This window comes from Monodon monoceros, unplaced genomic scaffold, assembly GCF_005190385.1.
Source record: "Monodon monoceros isolate NGI ecotype Baffin Bay Population unplaced genomic scaffold, NGI_Narwhal_1 Super_Scaffold_5, whole genome shotgun sequence".
NCBI lineage: Eukaryota > Metazoa > Chordata > Mammalia > Artiodactyla > Monodontidae > Monodon > Monodon monoceros.
Window position 1 is genome coordinate 60,837,864 of NW_021703782.1, and position 20,572 is coordinate 60,858,435.

At 42.5% G+C, this 20,572-nt stretch overlaps 1 protein-coding gene across 6 annotated transcripts in view; it reads right to left on the minus strand.

Annotated features, from left to right (window-relative positions):
* The window catches only part of SMARCA2 (SWI/SNF related, matrix associated, actin dependent regulator of chromatin, subfamily a, member 2), a 172,761-nt gene that overhangs the window by 35,709 nt on the left and 116,480 nt on the right, over positions 1–20,572 (minus strand). The window contains exon 1 of one of the 6 annotated variants that reach the window (XM_029203355.1): positions 1,236–2,198. The exons of the other annotated variants lie outside the window; for them this stretch is intronic. The gene's annotated coding sequence lies outside the window, so the exon portion shown is untranslated. Of the gene's footprint in view, positions 1–1,235; positions 2,199–20,572 lie in introns of those variants that run through there. 6 annotated transcript variants of the gene reach the window in all.

A 20,572-nucleotide genomic window follows, 5' to 3' on the forward strand; every position in this document is an offset into this window, starting at 1 on the left:
AAGGCTATGTTTTCATATACAAGTAATTTTATTTGACTGAAAATTTAATACTGAAAGGATTGTGGATACTCAAATCTGCTGTTTCATTCTACCCACTACAAGGCCCGAAGCCTTCCTCCTTCAGCCTGTTTTAATATTGACAACTACTTATCATATTTTTCCCCCCCTTATTATTCCAGGCAGCAGAATTAGAGATTTTAGCTCAGGTGGTTTCTGATTCTTACTTGCATTTGAACAATTAAGCCACTAAGAAAACAAATTAATATTCAAATTTATTTTTTTAAAAATTAAAACCAGGTATGCTTTTATTTTTGTATTTGAAAGCTCATTTTAGTGCCTTGAAAAAAAATAGGCTGCATGGTTTTGGAGCAGTCTAAGAGGAATTTTTTTTTTTTTTTTTTTTTGATAAAAGACTTTTTCATTAAATGCATGTAAGTAAAAGCAATGTGCATGTTCTCAAATATTTTAATACAGTATGTTATTCTCTTTAAAGAAAATCCCGAACAACTGTGACACTTCACTTTCAGTTTCATGCTGTAAAATTTTTCATTGTTTTTCTTTTCTGTGGGATAAATGATGAGGGGGAAGCTGTGAAAAGAATATTTCTACTTTACCTCCTCCCCCCTTAATTTTGCAAAAAAGGAACAAAGCATAAGCTGGTGATGTTTGGACTTTTCAGTCTCTAAATCTGGGAGTAGCTAAGAAGCGAAAACAAATTAAACTGCAAAAAGAACCAGTGAAACGATTTTTATTACAATTGCTAATACGTGCAGATTCTTAGTAAATTTAGGTTTTGGAATCATAAGGAAACACACAAAGTACTGACCATTATTCCCCTTAAATTAAGGTTTTATGCAGGAATGCAGAGAACTACAAAACATCTTCCCTCCTCCCCAAAGACCCCAAACACATCCATATGCAGTGCTTTATGTTCAGGGATTTCTAAGGGTCTTTTTCTAATGGAAATCAATTCACTAAATATTTCCCCGTGCTTTTCGCACTTCGAGTGGAGTAAGATTACTCCTGCCTGTAAGTAAAATTATGCATGGAAAATTTTAAACTATTCTCCTCCTTAAAAAATTATTTATTCAACTGGCTTCACTGACACCACTCAGGGCTAGGGGCGAGTGACACACACACAAAACTTGCTACACAATGCTCAAGTACTACCCCACAAAGAATTCCCTTCCAAACCTTTTACCAGCACAATATTGAAATAAATCACAGAAGCAAACCCCCAGTTTCCGACTGGTGACGTGTTGCGCAAGAGTGCGAGCCCTAATTCAACATACAGACGGCTCCCATGCTGAACTGCCTCTAGATTTAATGAAGTGAATAGGAAGGAAGTCGGGGGAAAAAAAGTGTACAAATAAGAAATTAACACTTTCCTTCCCTACCCAAACGGTGAGACACAACTACAGCGAAGTTTGGTGAGGCACTTCTTCCCTTAAAGGCACATGGCACCCATTTGGGTCCCGATGCCACTAGGGAAAAAACCCTTCTGGTGATAAAAATCCCCAGCCAAGTTAAAATAGTTAAGCATATTTCAGCCTGCGTTTTTTCCTGAATGAAGCTGGGAATTACTCTTTCCTCCACTGGATGGCAACCTTCTCCACCCCCACCCCCCCTTTTCTTTTTCTCTTTCTCTTTCAATTTTTTTTTTTTTTTTTTTTAAGAATACATGATCATGACACAGGATGTGCAAGGATGAGATACAGAGTGGCTCTTTCCCCAATGAGTTAAGAAAGCAGCGTGTGTGTGTGTGTGTTTGTGTCTAGGTTCTGATAACAAAATGCAGGAGATGGTCGTGCAGGATTAGCCGTTTTAAAGGAAACACTTTGCAGCTCACAGAGCACACAGCAGACCCGGGAATCAGCTGCACGTGGGTCCAGCCGTGCCCCTCTGTCATCCTGACACACACTACATCTTTTAGTGAAAGATGAACAGTCCAGAAAGTGTGCATTATCTTTGCTCTTCTCAACCTGTGGTATAGTGGGGTGCTATTATATGTAACTCCACAATACCAGGCAGCAGCAGAAGGGATCCATGACTATGAATAGGTAAACAGGGACAAGCAAACAAAAGCCACAAGCCAACTCCGGGCGCATTGTTTCACTGTGGTTGTCTTTTCCACTCAGCATCTCCAAATTCACCAAGCGGTGCGGCACAGCCCTTACAGTGGAACAGACCATCTTAAGAAAAAATGAAAGGAGCAATTCAAGAGCAATTCTGGACAATGCATGGGGCATCTCTTGGATATGAAATGTGAAATTTAGTATTTTAAATTTAAATATCTGCTCCCCTGACAAGGTCTCTCTTTCCCTCTCACCTCCCCCCCCCCGGCTCTGGGGGTCCTCCTTCCTTAGGACCCTAATTGGATTGCAGGAGAAGACTAGGATGCTGCGGGAGCTGTGAGGTGAAGGTTACAGAACTGAGGGCTAAGCAGTAAAGACAGGATTGTTGCTAATTACATGTCAATTCCAGTGCTTCCTGGGGACCACTAAACTTGATTTCAGTATTCAGGGAGACTAAACCTCCCTCAAGCCCTGCTAAGACCTGGAAGCAAATAATACAGGTAATGAACCTCCAAACAATCAGAGCTATTAATAGCAGCAGCGGCAACAACCAATAAGTGGACTTTTTAAGAAAAATTTAAGATTTCTTGTATGAGAAACTTTCTTATAATAGGAATATTTAACAACAAAAAATTGAACGTGGAGCTCTTGATCAAAACGCCACATCATTTTAGTCACTCGGTTTAATAAAGACAGTAACAATTTCGGATGCAGAATTTCAGACCCACGGCTGAAACTGGACAATTGTTAAGTTTTTGATTATCATGTGAAAATAAAGGGAAGCCTCATGAAAATGGAGTCAGGAGGCCACAAGGGGGAGCCCTCACAAAGCCCCACTCCACAGTCAATTACAGGAAGAACTGCCAATTACAGGGCCCAAGAGAAGAATCATCAACAGGACAGAACCACCAGTTACAGGACCCAACCAGAACAGATGTATGGGCGACCCTTGAACAACATATGGGTTTGAACTGCACGGGTCCACTTACACAATGATTGTTTTCAATAGTAAATATTGTACCAGAGCACTACACGATTTGCATTTGGTTGAATCCCAAGTTGGGTGTAGAGGACCTGAAGGTGCAGAGGGCCGACTATAAATTACACACAGATTTTTGACTGCTGGTATGGTCAGTGCTCTTAACCCCGGCATAGCTCAAGGGTCAACTGTACATCGCATCTCTTATAAGAAATCTACTAACCCAGCAACTCAGCCAGTGAGAAAACATTATCCCTCTGAACTTTCCCCCATTGGAATTTTATTCAAAACAACCCCTCCCAACTTCCTCCTTTTTCTCCATAAAGTAACGTTCCTCTCCTTTGTTTGTTGGACTTGCCTGTGGTTTTTGTTACAGCATGCTTGTCCTGAATAATGATTCTCTGCTATTCCTGAACAAGCTCATTTTTGCTGGTAAAATAATTGTTTCATTTTTGAGGTCAACAATAACCACCCCTCAAAGCAATCTGTTAAACAAGTATGCATAAAATCAAATTTCCAGAGGTGAAATAAGCAAGACGCGAAAAGACAAATATTGTACGATTCCACTTATGTGAGAAAGGAGAACAGTGGCCCTCAGGGAACAAGTGAATAGGGGTACAGGGAGTGACTGATTTATGAGTACAGAACTTCAGTGTGAGAGGATGAAAAAAGTTCTGGAGTGGAGAATGGTGATGGGTGCACAACAATGTCCTTAAATATAAACTTAGAATGGTTAAAATAGTAAATCTTACGTTATGTGTTTTTTACCCCAATAAAAAAAGTCCCCGAAAAAGAAACCAAATTCAATATTAAGGAAAAATCCCCAACAACTGCAGGTTCATACACATCCTAACACCTCAACACACAATGCTAGTGAAATCTTGCTAGCTTTCCTTCCAAACTCAAACCTTACAGTATTTCAACAAGAAGCACGTTTGGTCTTGTCCTGGCCAATGACTAGAAGCCTTTTCCAAAGTCCTCAGTTATTCACTCATTCAATGTTATTAAGGAAATATCCATGATGTAAGGAAATACCTGTACACAGACTTTATACTGTTGTTAACAAATGCCTCAAACACTCAACAAATGAAACAGCTTAATCTGAAGGCTAAGGATTTTAGCATAGTTAAAAAATTTTTTTTTTCCCTCTGGGGTGCAATTAACTGATGATAATTTAAAAGACCCTCATTTCTTATTTCACTCATTTGTCAGGCAACCCCGATACCAGCTCTCCCTGAGTTGGGGGCTGAAATGTACAACGCTGGCCATTAAGGGAAAGCAGATGGAGTCTCAGTTTAACTGAATTTCTGGTACTGAGAGCTTTTCAGTTTCTTGTTTGACAACTTTAGATCACTTTTGCAAAAATGACCCAAGGCTCTTTCTTTCCCCACTAATGGCATAAGGAAGCCACATAAGGACACCTGGAGGAGGAGGGGAAAAGGGGAACCACACTTTATACAGATGAGACAAGGTAGATAAGCACATATTTCAGGTAAAAGAAATTTGAGGTTGGGCAGAGGAAAAAGTAGAGGGACTATAAAAACTATTTCAGCCACAAGACCAACTATGGACCTTTTGGGCAGTATTAAGCATAATACTCGATCCAGAGAATGACCTGGATTTAGTGGAGGGTGGCCCCCCAAAACCTTTGGTCCCGTAGACCCTACCACATTACAAACCTAATGTATTAACACCTCGGTTCTTGCGAGTTAGGCACGTGCTTCGCTCCAGCACCCTTGGTGGAATCAACCACAGAACCCAAGAGAGAACTTGGGAGCCTGCAAGAGGTTTAGAGCAACAGTGGAGAATTAAAAGAAATACACTTCTGCTTTCTTACCCTGAGACCATACATCCAGTTCCTATCAACCCCTAAGAGCCAAAACTCCACCTGCTTGTTTCTAGATCAGGGCTTCTCTGGGGGGCCTGGGCCACCTGTGTACTTTGAGGTTCTCAGGATACTAAAAAAATGAAGACATGCCAAAAGAAGGTAACAGATTGAGGTACAATGTCAATGCTTACAAACAATAACTTAATGCTTCTGAGACAGATAGGTAAAACACAATGATAAGGAGTATAACCTCATTTGGAGATGATGACAAATGGCGAAGTGCAAGTCTTGGAGACAAATAAACAGTGCTCTTCTGGGCTTCCCCGTGACAGGCCGTCCAGGAGGAACGGAGCCCTCACCCAGGCGTACGGGCCACCAGCACAAGACCAATTCTCTCATCTGTAAACCCACCACGGTTAAAGCATGAAATTCAAACGAGACGGGGGTTATGAGTAGGGTGCTTGTTCTGCTCGAGGCAGATGTAAAGAAGGCCTCCAAGAGCCAGGTTACAGGGGAGGAGGCCACATAAGTAAAGCAACACAAGAAATCAAGAGCACAGTGGTTTGAGGCCATTTCGTAGAGGAAGGAAAGCACATCAATTTCAATACATCTTAAGATACATGGCATCCGGAATCCTTCTACTACCACCGCCATCACCACTGACAGCAGGAGTAGCAGCTAGCACACTGTTCACCACGTGGCCAGGCACTCTGTGCTCTATACACATTTGCTCATTCAACCCTCACAACAACCCTATGAGATCCTGTTATTGTCCTCATTTTACAGATGAGGAAACTGAGGCACAGAGAGACCAAGCGTACAGGATTAAGAGATACCAACTACTCTGTATAAAATAGGTAAGCAACAAGGATACACTACACACGACAGGGAATTACAGCCATTATCTTGTAATAACTTTTAGTGGAGTACAATCCGTAAAAATACCGAATCACCATGCCGTACACCTGAAATTAACGTAAGATTGTAAATCAACTATACTTCAAAGAAAAAATTAAATCAGTCACAGACCCAGGACGTGAAATCTGGAAGTTTGGCTGCATAAACCACACTCTAACTTGGAGGTTATTCTGCTTTACAGCACAAAGGATGACGATGACTCTGAATCAGGAAAAGGCTAAATTACACTTAGGCTTAGGTGAACGGCACAAATAAAAACATACCATGGTACATCTCAGGAAGACTTCCAGCAAAGACAGACAGACACACATACACACACATGCGCGCGCACACACATACACACACACGTATGCAGTCCTTGTTTTGCATGGAAGTGAGGGACCATACAAATGACCGTGGCAAGTTGAAACCGAACGAAGTCATTCCGATAATCAATAGGAAAATTATGATCATTGCACGACACTGACAAACTTGTATCAAAGCATTAAAAACTCTTACTGTGGGTTATGCACGTACAGGGAAATGAAAAACAGTAAAATGAGTATTTAGAACACTAATTCAAAACATTAGAAATATGGCATTAAAATGGCAGAAAATGTATCAAGAAGATTTGGAGAGCACTTGGCTTCTTTTTCTTTTCATCAAATAGCTTAGGATACAGGGCAAGTCTTTTCTAAGCCTTGGCAAATTGCCAGGGATCCGCTTTCAACATTTTATCCTCTGCCCTTTCAAAGTCTTGACATCTCTCAGTTCCCTTAAGGTGAACTTTTCTCTTTTTTTCGGCTGGTGTCACTTCCTCTGGGACATCTTCATCTTCTTCATCACAACCATTTTCTTCATTATTTCGGTAAGTTCGCCTTCACTAAGTTCCTCTGGCCGAATATCTGGATTCCATTCCGAAGGCCACTTTGTGATCCTACATCTTTCTTCACTTAAGCTCTTGATATGGTTCTCTTCCAAAAAAGATCTGTCTCATCAGCAGTAAACATCTGTGATCATCACAAGCTCCTGCTTTAACTAATCTTTGGGACCTGGGTGCAGATTTCACAGTCATGCCCTTATGTGCCCTGGCAGCACCACCAAGCCCACTCAACAATAATCAATTCATGCCCATTTCTGAAATGATGAAACCAGCCTTTACCGGCAGTAGTATGTTCTCCAGTTTTCTTGTAATTATCATTTTCTTTCAATGTGGCAACTAAATTCAACACTTCGGCCCGAACACTAGGCAAACTGATTGGATTTTTTTTTTATTATTGTCATAGTCTTCATTCAATCCAAAGTAAATACTCAAATTCAACCATAAGTGGCTTCATGTTCCTAGTGCGATTTACACTAAAATACGTTAAGGTGACTCCAGCTTGCTTTTTATATTCATCGGGCTTCTCCAGTATGATTTGTATTGTAGTTTCATGAGGACTCCTACCTTCAGCTTGATGTTGCCCTTTTCAAATCTTCTAAATACATCCAATTTCACTTCCTGTGCTGTTACTTTTTGTCTCTTTGCTCCACTTTCACGTTTGGTGCTCACTTTCCTCTCCTGATTATTTTTGTGGGTTTATCACTGGGACATGAGGAGGCACCACAACCGCATGCTTTGCTGTCTGTAAAGGGACTGAACAACAGATGCTCAGTGACCAATCACCAGCACACTTTGGAAGAAGTGATGTGATTGGTCACTGATCATGATATGCATCTGTTATTTATATAGTGATTTGTGGACTGAAGAGCTAGCAGCACAGCTCATAATTTACAGTTAGTATACCACAGTGTTAGGGGCTGAATTGTGTCCTCCTGCAAAATTCTTATGTTGAGGTCCAAATACAGTCAGAATGTGACTGTATTTGCAGACGGGGCCTTTAAAGAGGTTAACTAAGGTAAAATGAAGTCATTAGGGCAGACCCTAATCCATTCTAACCGGTGTTCTTCTAAGAGGAGAAGTTTAGGACACAGACACACAACCCTGACAATACCTTGATCTCAGACTTATTGCCTCCAGAACCCACGAGAAGATCAATTTCTGTTGTTTAAGCCAACCAGTCTGCGGTACTTTGTTATGGTAGCCCAAGCAAACTAATACATATGATAACCGAAATTTGTGGTTGGGGGACTGATTTTCTTAACGCTATCACAGTAATGGAAATTTGTACATGTTGCAATGGGGCAAAGAAAAGACTGCTTGTATATATATAAAACATCCCTTTGAATAACCGATAGCAGCCTTTATCTTTCACGCCATCCTAGAGTGTAAGGGAAACTGTCCTACCCTCAGCACATCCTGCCTGGCATTTACGTTCTAAATTAGGCAACTCCTCCCTGCCCTGGTCTCACCCTGTGGGACTGGGAATGGGCCCCTGTTCTTAGGATGGGCTGTCTTTAGGCTTGTGCAGGGCCTGGCTTGAGGGTCTCCGCATAAACCCAAGTGAGAGTGACTGGCTGAGTTAGTTCACTTCCCTTAGGAATTTGAACTACAAATGTGAAAGAGCATTCCACATTGGTGTGAGAGTTGAAGCTGAATGAAGGTCATGAGGTAGCACGTAGGCCTGAGATGTTATTACTATAAACGATGAACAAACAGGAAACAAAAAAGGATAACAGGAAACAAACAGGATATGCAAAGAGTATACTGTGTGAAGGAGAGAGTAGCTGGTCTCAAGGAGGCCACAATTCCATAAACACAACACACACAAGTATCTGGTTAGGCTATATAGATACATGCATATGAACACACATACAGATATGTACACACACATACACATGCATACACATACACACACACACACATTATGAGAGTGTCAGTAGAGGAATGTCTGGTTCCAGTTAAAGTTGAGAAGCCAACTGGGAAATGTACAATAATTTCAGATTTAGATTTGCTCACGTTGTATCTGTATGGTACTTCTAAGTATACACAAGGCTATTTGTCAAATATGACTGTCCTGCTTTATTTAATGCCAAGTCAATAAAGCTAAAAATAAAGCTAAAACAGAATTTTGAGACCCAGTTAGCTAAGCAATATACGCATGTTGCAAACACAATTTGCAATGCAATAAACTTGAAAATGAATCTCTAGTTTTAAAGCACAAACAAACAAGTACAGAGGTAAATATGACCAGGGTTTACTAGTAAGCACACTTAGCACTATTCTGGCCTTGCGCTGTTTCCATAGCTTTGTGGTATCCTAAGCCAGGACTAGCAGTTTTGCTGGGAATCCCCAGCTGAAATCAACACGGGCAGAATCAGAGATCCCGGCAACTAACACATGGTCAGCAATTTGCATGGGGCAAACCAACATAGGGACGGGTTCTAATGCGCAGTGGCATTCCTATGTAAAAGACATGCCCTAAAATACATTCCAGAAATAAAGCATCTAGAGAAATTTTACAAGGTGCACACCTGAGTAAATCTGAGGGAAGGGACTTCCCTGGTGGCACAGTGGTTGAGAATCCGCCTGCTAATGCAGGGGACACGGGTTCGAGCCCTGGGCCGGGAAGATCCCACATGCCGTGGAGCAACTAAGCCCGTGTGCCACAACTACTGAGCCTGCACTCTAGAGCCCGCGAGCCACAACTACTGAAGCCCGTGTGCCTAGAGCCCGTGCTCTGCAACAGAGAAGCCACTGCAATGAGAAGCCCACGCACCGCAATGAAGAGTAGCCCCCGCTCGCTGCAACTAGAGAAAGCCCACACACAGCAACGAAGACCCAACGTAGTCAAAAATAAATAAATAATTGTATAATTATACATAACTACAATTAAAAAAAAAAGAAAATTTGAGGGAAACCAGAAGGCCCCCTCAATGGACCTCCACTCAAGACTCTACCCACAGCATGGACCTTCTGCTCTCTCCACCTGCCTCTGTACCAACACCCAACTGTGTTGCCCAACATCTTGATGCCAGTTATGCTTGTTATTGGAACTACATAATTCAATTAGATATTACATAAAATTAAATATAGTTGTGAAAAGAAATAGGGTTCTTATTTCTATAAACAGTGAGTACAATCTAAGATGTAAAAGACTAGTTGCTTAAAAACAAATCAAAATACTGCGGAATTTGGCAAGGACTAGACTCCTATAATTTGGGAAGAGCCTGCCCTCAGTTTGCTTTGTTAGTACTAGGATTCTCCCCAGGTGAAGGATGGGTTAATTAACTAAACGAGGGGCATCCTTCCGCAACGCAAACATATATCAAATCAGCACAATGTATAGTTGATATCTTACAGTTTTGTCATTTATACTGCAATAAAGCTAAAAGTTCTTTTTTTTTTTTTTAAAGATTCTCACTCTTGGGCTTCCCTGGTGGCGCAGTGGTTGAGAGTCTGCCTGCTGACGCAGGGGACACGGGTTTGTGCCCCGGTCCGGGAAGATCCCACATGCCGCGGTGTGGCTGGGCTCGTGAGCCATGGCCGCTGAGCCTGCGCGTCCGGAGCCTGTGCTCCGCAACGGGAGAGGCCACAACAGTGAGAGGCCCACGTACCGCAAAAAAAAAAAAAAAAAAGATTCTCACTCTTAAAAACAGCAATGCTGGAAATCCTAAGTGATACAATAATGTGTGGCACTTATGCAAGATAGACCACCGCATTCTAGTAAGCAGGCTCAGAGGAAACCCCAGCCTTACATCAAAAATGTATCAAACAGATATACCTTACGTTTTTCATTAAAGTTTTCATCTACATACAAGTGACGTATCATTTTCTCACCTTAACTAATATTTTCATTGACAGACCGGCTACTGGCTCTGATTATTTCAGTCAAGGCGGCTTCTGCTGGGTTTTTTTCCTTTTTGGAATAGGGGTCACAAGGAATGTCCTATTAGCTTGCTTGTTGTTTTTTTGGTCATCCAGTCCTTTTCTCCCCTGCACTGAGACGTAACAGCTCCGTTCTGAGGAATTCCTACGTCGTTATGGGCTACAACCCATTGGTCAGATCTTAAATACCCCTTACATCACGTGACCGCACTATTCGCGTTCTTAAGTTTTCCTCAGTGAATCAATTCAAGTCTCATGCCTGGAGTCTTGGGGTCACCATGACCTGATCTTCCCCCTTCTGACCTGCCTTCTTTCCTGGTATGTGAACACACGCAGAACAAGGATCACAAGCCCCGTCCCTCCCAGAGCATGCCAGGCTTCTTCCCGTCTTTGTGATTTCTCACACTCCTCACCTGGAGTGTCTTTCCCAAACCCTCGTATCCATGATTGTGGTCCCTGCTTCAGTGATCCACCCTCTACTCAGATCTTCTCCACCTGTGAAAGGTCTTTTTTTTTTTTTCCCCCCCTTTAGAGACCACGCCTTATTTTTCTCAGTTCCCCTACAGTATCTAGCACAGTACCAGGAGGGAAAAGTTAGGGAGTATAAATACAGTCGAACACAAACTCAACGTTTAGATAGGGTTCCCTGGGAAAACTGCTCCTAGGTATCTACCAGCTTACTGAATACTACGATTGAGTTCAAGTGTTATTTGTTCTAGACGTTTCTGTGAACCCTCAAGTACAGTTATCAACTGTAGCATCAAACCCTGTCTTCCCTACATCACTCTCAGGTTCTCATCCCACTTCTCACGTTCCCTTTACTATCAACTTGTACAGTCATCGATACTCACGACTCTACTTCCTGACCGCACAGTAAAATTCCTTTGGCAACCAGGACACTGATATTTTTCAAAAGTTGCCCAAAGTTTCCTGTCTCCCATATCTATTAATCTCCTCTAAAGCCTATTCTATTTCTCTTCCATTGCTCCTCACTTAAAATCTCTCCTTCCTTGAAACGCTCCAGTCTTGGGATTTCCTACCTTTTTTCACCACATTTTCCTTCCCTTAAAATAAAGATTCCCCAAGTTTTCCTCAGGCCCTCTTTTTTTTTCATTCTCACTGATTGTAAATATGCAGTCAGTTGTGGTCAGCCGCCCCTTCTGAGTACACAGCAGGCATCACTAATAGGGCTGATGTCGTCATCAGCAACAGGTGAGATGTCTCTTAACGAGCCTGGGAGGACTTGCTGCTGGGGAACTTCCAAACCGCTCTCATAGAGGGGCTATCAGACACGCCCCGTGAAGGCTCCTAGACGGGGGTGCCTTCTGCCGAGCAGCCTGGACACAGACTCACGATCCTCCGTGTGCCGAGGGCTCTCTGAGCAGCCCCTCACTATTGATGGCCGGTACCTGTGAGGAGTCCAATCCCGTATTCTGGACGTAGAATCTTCCGTGGAGATCCAAATTGCCCCTGGCTTCAAGTGTGACCTCAAGGCACTCAGTTTCAAAAATTCTCTCTCTAGCCTGGCCTTCTCTTTGGAGTTGCCAATCAGGATGTCCAATATCCTACCAAAAGTGCCAAATTAAATCCGTCACTTTTCTTCCAACAGAACGAATGTTTCACTTCTGGATCCTTCTATTTCATTGAAGAGCAGCAGCATTCCCTACCCCCACCCCCCCAATTATCCTGAATTTCTATTTAAAACCTTGAAAATCATCAGTTTCCCTTCTTATATGCCACGTCCTGTCAGCCACCGCAGTTACCTCTAAAATAGTTGATCAACAGTCGTCTCCTTGCCCTTGGTCTGGTTTTCCCTTCACAGGGTCAAATATTGTATAATGGCCTCCCTTAAGGGGTCTCCCTCATCCTCTCTCTTGGGCCCTTTAAATTCATCCTTTATAATGCAAAAGGTTATCTTTTCTCTATTTAAATGGAGGGACACATCACTCATTCTCAGATTTCAGAAATGTTCAGGCTTGCCATTCTTTCTGTGGAAGAGAATAAAGCCCAGATTCTCTGGTCATGCGTAGCCTCCACCCTAGTTTTTCTTTTCCACTCCAGACTCAGCTCCCAACACAGGGTCACAGTAGCATGAGTCACGTTTCCATGTCTCTCTGCGGCTCGCTGAGCCTGGCACCCTGCCCCTCCTGACCCCACTTTCCTACCCAAATCGTGCTCATCTTTTCAGAAATGGCTAAAATGCCATTTCATTCATAATACTGTACTTGATCTCTTTCCCCTGTACTTTCACAGTATGTCACAGGTACTTTTATTCACTATTTATTTAAATCTGCTTGGTATGAGTTTTGGGCTTTGTCTTAAAATATGTCTGAATCTCCTATCGGTCTGAAATCTCTTTTGGAATTTTTTAAAAAGTCATTTAAATAAAAATAGCCTCCCAAGGCATTTAGATTGATGCCTTGCTGACCAGTGGGACCCCAAAACCTTGCTGAAATAAAATTAAGTCTTTATTGTTTACTCCTTTTCCTTCTCAAAATGACAGGGTTTTACTAGGGAAGTACATTCTAAGGTCTGGCTTAAAAGATTACCGTTCAAGGAAAGGCTACAGGATTATACAGCGAATTAAACTAAGCCAGATCAATGGGGCAAAATGAAGATTTTTGTGTTTTGTTTGCCCTGCTGCAGCCCACCTCTTTAAACTGCCTCTATTTTAACTGGTAATTATACAATCTTCTGCCTTGCTCCAGCTTTGGGAGTTAAACAGTTTAAATAAGATATCCAACCCCACTGGCAGAAAGGACCCTCTAAGCGGGACAAGCCATGAAGATCCACACCTCTCACTCAGCTCAGAGGCACAGCTGTGTGGGCAACTCAAGTGAACAGGTTAAGGAAGAGAAAGGCAGGGGCCCTGGCCCCGCTAGAAACAAGGCAACAAGAAGGGTAGAGAAACTGACCTGAGTCCCCAAAAGCACTGAGCCCGCTGCTGGGTAGAAGGGAAGCCCACAAAGGAGGTCTTTCTCGAGGAGTGGTGGGGCTAACAGCCTTCACGAGGTGTGTCTTACATCCCGTCCAGCAGGCTGTCTTGACATTCTCGAGCAGCGGGTCCTCCCAGGGTCATCAAGAGATTCACCTGGTGCTGATCTGACCTGAGCTCCTGCACCTTTTCAAGCGGCGGCCGAAATAGCAGGCCAGGAGGAGGTAGATTGAGTGGGTAAAAGGGGCTGTGAACTGGGATGGGATTTGTCTTTTACCAAGCCCCATGCTCCCACAAAATTGCCCTGATGTGCATTTTCAAAATCTAAAAGGCAATACATTCAACATTCAATATTTAAAAACAAACTAGGGCTTCCCTGGTGGCGCAGTGGTTGAGAGTCCACCTGCCGATGCAGGGGACACGGGTTCGTGACCCGGTCCGGGAAGATCTCACATGCTGCGGAGCGGCTGGGCCCGTGAGCCATGGCCGCTGGGCCTTCGCATCCAGAGCCTGTGCTCCGCAACGGGAGGGGCCGCAGCAGTGAGAGGCCCGCGTACCGCAAAAAACAAAAAAAAGACAAAAAAACACAAACTAAATGCTAAATCCCAAAACCATCTTCCAGGCCTATGAGGCTTAGTGCCTCATCTGAAAATGGGAGAAATAATACCTATTCCAAGTCTGTAAGGGGATTAAGGTGCGATGTGTATTTACAGCACTCAGCCTAGCACTGTCTGGTACAGAGAAGGGAGAGGACATACAGGAACTGAGAGAAAGGGTCTGATTTGGCTCAAGAAAAGTCCTGAAAATTCTATGGGAATAAACTTGGATTAAGAACTCAGTCCTAGGTAGGGGTATGGTGTGATGTGAACTGACTTAATGACAGTAAAAAAAAAAAAAACACACCAACTGTGTAACAGGATAGAGGTGAAAAGTCATCTTTATTTCTTATAAAAAATTTTTATTGAGGTACATTTGACGTATAACATTATATAGGTTTCAGGTGTACAACATGATGATCCAGCATCTTTATACCTTGCAAAATGATCACCGCCAATAAGTCCCATTACCATCCATCACCACACGATGTGAACTTTTACTCTTTACTCTCTTGGCGACTTTCGAGTGTGCTCTACAATATTACTGACTATAGTCACCATGCTGTATATTCCATCCCCATGACTTATTTTATAACTGGAAGTTTGTACCTCTTGACTCCCTTCACCCATTTTCACCTACTCCCTAACCTTCCTCCCCTCTGGCAAACATCATTCTGTTCTCGTTTGTTCATTTGTTTTGTTTTTAATTTCCACATATAAATGAAATCATATGGTATGTCTTTCTCTGTATGACTTCTTTCACTTAGTGTAATCCCCTCAAGGTCCATCCATGTTGCTGAAAATGGCAAGATTTCTTTTTTCTTTTTTTACAGCTGCGTAGAATTCCATCGCATATACACACCACATTTTCTTTATCCATTCATCCACTGATGGACACTTGGGCTGTTCCCATATCTTGTCTATTGCAAGTAATGCTGCAGTGAACATGCGGGTGCATATTATCTTTTCAAGATAGTGATTTTGCTTCCTTTGGATAAATACCCAGAAGTGGAGTGGCCAGGTCATATGATAGTTTTATTCTGAATTTCTTGAGGAACCTCCATACTGTTTTCCATAGTGGCTACACCAGTTAATGTTCCCACCAGCAGGAAGGTCCCCTCTTCTCCAAATCCTAACCAACACTTGTTATTTCTTGCCTTTTTTAGAATAGCCATTCTAGCAGGTAGAAGTGATGTCACCGTGGTTTTGATTTGCATTTCCTCTATGATGAGACATCTTTTCATATGCCTGTTGGCAATCTGTATGTCTTTTTTGGAAAAATGTCTATTCAGACCGTCTGCCCATTTCTTAATCAGATATATTTTTGTTATTTTTATCAGTTCTTTATATATTTTGGATATTGACCCCTTGTTGGGTATATAATTTGCAAATATTTTCTCCTATTTAGTTGGTTGTCTTTTCATTCTGTTGATGGTTTCCTTTGCTGTGCAGAAGCTTCTTAGTTCATTGTAGTCCCACTTGTTTATTTTTGTTTTTACTGACTTTTCTTTTGGAGTCAGATACAAAATTCATCACCAATACTGATGTCAGGTAGCTTACTGCCTACGGTTTTTTCTAGGAGTTTTATTGTTTCAGATCTTACATTCAAGTCTTTGATCCATTTGGAGTTAATTTTTTGTGTATGGTATAGGACAGTGGTCTTGTTTTATCCTTCTGCTGTCCAGTTTTCACAACACCATTTATTGAAGAGACCTTCCTTTCTCCATTGTATATTCTTGCCTCCAGAGTCATAAATTAATTGGCCATATATGCATGGGTTTACTTCTGGGCTCTTTATTCTGTTTCACTGATCTGTGTATCTGTTTTTATGCCAATACCATAACATTTTGATTACTACAGCTTTGTGATGCAGTTTGAAATTAGGGAGAGTGATGCCTCCAGATTTGTCCTTCTTTCTCAAGATTACTTTGGCTATTCAGGGTCTTTTATGGTTCCATAAATATTTTAGGATCGTTTGTTCTATTTCTGTGAAAAATGTCATTGGGGGACTTCCCTGGCAGTCCAGTGGTTACGACTCCGTGCTTCCAATGCTGGGAGCGCAGGTTCAATCCCTGGTCGGGGAACTAATCCCACATGCCGTGTGGCACAGCCAAAAAATAAACAACAACAATGTGATTAAACCAGCCAAGATAACTAAATATAATACCACAAAAACTCAAAAAAAAAAAAGTCATTGGAATGAATAAGGATTGCACTGAATCTATATATTGCTTTGGGTAATATGGACATTTTAACATGACTAACTCTTCCAATCCATGAGCATGAAATAGAAATTTCCATTTCTTTGTGTCTTCTTCAGTTTATTTCACCAGTGACATAGTTTTCAGTGTACAGGTCTTTTACCTCTTTGGTTAAATTTATTCCTATGTATTTTATCATTTTTGATACAATTCTAAGGGGGAATGTTTTCTTAATTTCTCTCTCTGATAACTTGTTGTTGGTGTACAGAAACACAACTGACTTTTGCATATTGTATTTTTTGTACCCTGTCAATTTACTGAATTCATTTATTACTGAGTTCTAACAGTTTTTTGGTGGAATTGGAAAGCTGTCTTTAAAAGAGAGGGGAAAACAGCCTGTGAAACTTGAAGTGGAGACATAAAAGCCCTGTTTATGAGAAGAAGCAAAACTCGCTATTCCAGTGTGGGAAGGCAAGCCCCCACGTGTGCTTTAATGGTCCTAAAAAAAAAAGTCAGTCCCTTGGCAGTGGGTGCCCAGGAAAACAGGGTGTTCTTAAGACTGAATGGAAGGACATGCAAATACTACCAACAACAGGCTGGGGCTTGATGGTCATCATGGCTTGGGATTTACTGAAACTCTACAGAAGAGCCAAGCCTCATAACAGGTTAAAAATAATCCTGAACGTAATGGCACCAAAGTAATCCCTGTCTGTGATTTTACTTGGCTCCTTTTCCAACCTGCGTATGTGAAGGTCAATGAGATCTCAGGTGATTCTATTTTCTTTCCCTCCGTCTTCCATATTTCTCATTATGCTTGTATGATGGAGAAAATCCCTCCAAATAAACTTTATTTTAAACTTTACTTTTCTTAAAAAATAGTAAGCTCCGGGTGTTCTGCGTGCTGACTATAAAAACGCAGGAAGATACAATTCATAAAACTACTAATAAACAGTCATTCATTAGATTGGTGCAACACGATAAAATGGTGGCAAATAAAACCCCTAAACTGGGTTTGTTAGCTCTTTTGCAAAACACATGTTCATGCCAGGGATTCCCCTGGAATGTTAACAATGTAATCTGTTAGACGCCACAATATCCTTCCCAGACCTTCCAACAATGTCCCATGACATTAGTGTATTTCTTTTTAATTAAAGTAAATGCAAACAGATTTGGTCTTGATAATGTGGCAGGAGAGTTGATACGTTTCAATGAACAAAACAGATCCATTTTAGCAGCTGTTTTGTACTCTGCTTGGTACAAGGGATTAAACAAAATGGCAAGGTGGGTCATTTCTTCTTGATGGCAAAGAACTAGAAAATTCTTGGTCTTGGTCTGTACAGAATTGCTGAAGCCCCCAGCTACCTGAGTAGAGAAAGCAGCCCCCGGTGGCAGGTAGGTATTCCCTTCACTGGCTCTACCACGCTGGTATCCTGTCCATCATATACTGTCAGCACAGAGGACTCAGCTCAACTATCCAAATGTTACCAACAACCAGTTTGTCCTGTACACTAGATCAGGTACTGAGTCCACCAACATGCTATAGAACCCCTTGTCAGGCTGCATTTTCGAGAGAAAGCCTGGCTAAGAACAAGGAGAAAAATCTCACCCACACCCTTCTGAGTTTTCGTTCCTGGCGGTTGAGTGTCAGTTGGAGCCAGACCAGGGCAAACCCACATAGTCCTTTCTAGGGCCATCAAAGACAAAGTCAGAGAAGGGCAGGCAGGAGAGACGGGCTGTGCTCTCTTCCTCACCCCCATCTCTTACTTCATGACTCCAATGTATTGACAAGAAAACAGGCGCAGGGAGGTGAACTGACTTATCCAAGATGTCACACAACCGAACAATAACACATCTGGGACCAGAGCCCTGATATCCTGATGCCCTGAGGCCTGGCATTCCACTAAGTTAGGAGAGGCAAACTATGGAAGAGAACAGAACCAGTGGCAGCCTCGGTAAAGCTGAAGTTTTGAGGATATCATTTTAAATAATCTTTGGAAAATATTCTACAAGGCCCAAGGGAAAGATATTTTTAAAAAAACGGTGTCCTGCATTAGGAATATACTTTTTTCGATGGACTATATGACCATAGAGACCTTAAATATTGGATTTCAGTAGGAGTGGCAGAACAAGAATCAAGCTTTGCCTGGAGCAAAGTTTCATGGTCCTGTCTACAATTTCTCACGATTCCGACAGTTCAACATTCTTTAATAGAAAATAAGAAAGGAAGCCATATAAAAGGTACATGGTCTTATACTTAAAATCAGCATTCTCCGTTGGAGACTCTCTTGTACAAAAATAGAAATGAAAACCCAATTAATTTAGTACTTTTTCGCCTTTTCATTTTGAGTTAGATATATTAATCTGGTTTTTGTTGGAAAAGAAATGAGGGTTTAAGCTGGAAGACAGCTGTTGTAAAATCTAGGAGAATTTCCAAGGAATAGCTGGGTTGAAGCAATGGTTGTATTTTTTATGCATATTTAAACAATCTTCATCAGTGTGTTCTGAAATTAGAACAGAGCCTTCAAACTCTTGAAAAGCTCAAGAACACTTTATGTCAAAACTGCACATGCCTTTGGCATTCTTTTAGGTGGAGATCTTTACATGAAGACACAGATTGTGAATCTAATGGGAAAGAATGCCAGCAATTTCTACCTTGATCCACACTGGTAAACAACAACAACACAGGACTCTACTGACTTAACCAAAAGGACATGGAGTGGGACCAAACCTTCTCCCCTAGCCCTCATCTCCGGCTGGTACATTCACTTATTCACAACTATTCATGGAGTGCTTACTATGCATGAGGTACTGTCCCAGTGCTGGGATATGGCAGTGGACTAGACAGGCGCGGTCCCTGGCTTTCCTGGAGCTTAGTACCAATGGAAGAAGCCAATGAGATAACCTTTAGATGGTGGAGAGGGCGATAAAGAAATTAACACAGGTTATGTGACAGTTACCGGCAGGGCCTGGCTCTTTCAGCTAGGGTAGTCAGGGAGGGTCTGTCTGGAAAGCGACCATTAAGACAAGGAGACAACCATGGACAATCTGGGAAGGAGCCTTCCTGGAAGTGCACAGGATCAGAAAGACAGCCCAGTGTGGCAGCCACCCAGAGAGCAAGAGGAGAAGAGGAGATTCGAGGGCCAGGCAGAGGCCAGATGGCCATGGCCTTGGAGACTGTGTTAAAGTGCTTGGATTCAATTATACTTGAGGGAGGCTGCCGGAGGGGTTGATGTGGGGAGCGGCGCTGGGGGTAGGGGGTCATCAGAGATGCTATGTGCTTTGGAAAGCGCCTTCTGACCTCTCTGAATAGCCACCTGAACTGTCCTGAACAAAGAGGAAAGCTATTCTCTAAAACACCAGCAGTCTGCAAATGTCACATGCTTCATTCAACTCATCGTTCTGGTACCTAAATCCCCCAATCCCTTTTTCTTTTGTCAAGGTGGATGGGGGATACACTACGCCGTATTTCTCCTCCACGGGAGGCCAAGCAGGGTGGCGAGAAACTCCGAGGAGCACAGGTGTGGCTGTTAGGGAGGCTCGGGTCTCCCAGAAATAGCCAGGAGATGAATGCCATTGCCAACCGTGTTTGGAGGCCATACCATGTGCCAAAGAGCAGCTGCCCTTCTGTCCTCCAGAGTCTGAGGATGGGAGGAGGGAAAGTCATAAGTAACATCCCTGGAGACATGACACTAAAAGTCTAACATGAAGGAGGATGCGTGTTGTTTAAACTATGCTGATTTCCTGAACAGTTGAAAGCCCTCCCAAAGTTAGTTCATCTCACAATCCGTTTTAATCTCTATTAACTCCCATCTGTATACACCTAGAGACCTGTTCCTGACAAGCTCTTTAAGGTGGCTAAGTGTGCAATATTATCTCTAATAGCATTTCTCAAATCTGGCCCTTCATCGCACTAATAAGGCAGGCCAGCCACGGTGGGGAACACAAGCTTGACAACTAACACCATTCTCCCCGTGCATGCCCCGCAATGTTCAATAAATGGGCGTTGAATGGAATGCGCTTTTTAACAGCCTCCATCAATGGACCCACTGATCAGAAAGCAGGGGATGATCATTACTGAAAGCACAGTAAGAAGGAAAAGGAAACCAGATTCACGTGATTTCAGAGGTTGTCTTTAGGTAGGTGGAGGAGACCCAGCACATTAAAGAGAATGCAACTCCACCCCGGATCGAGAGGCCTGACCAAGATCACATACCTAGCTGGCAGCAGGGCAGGGACCCACGTACCAGCTTCCTGACCGCTAGCCCTGCGCTCTTCCTGCAGCCATGGAGGAAG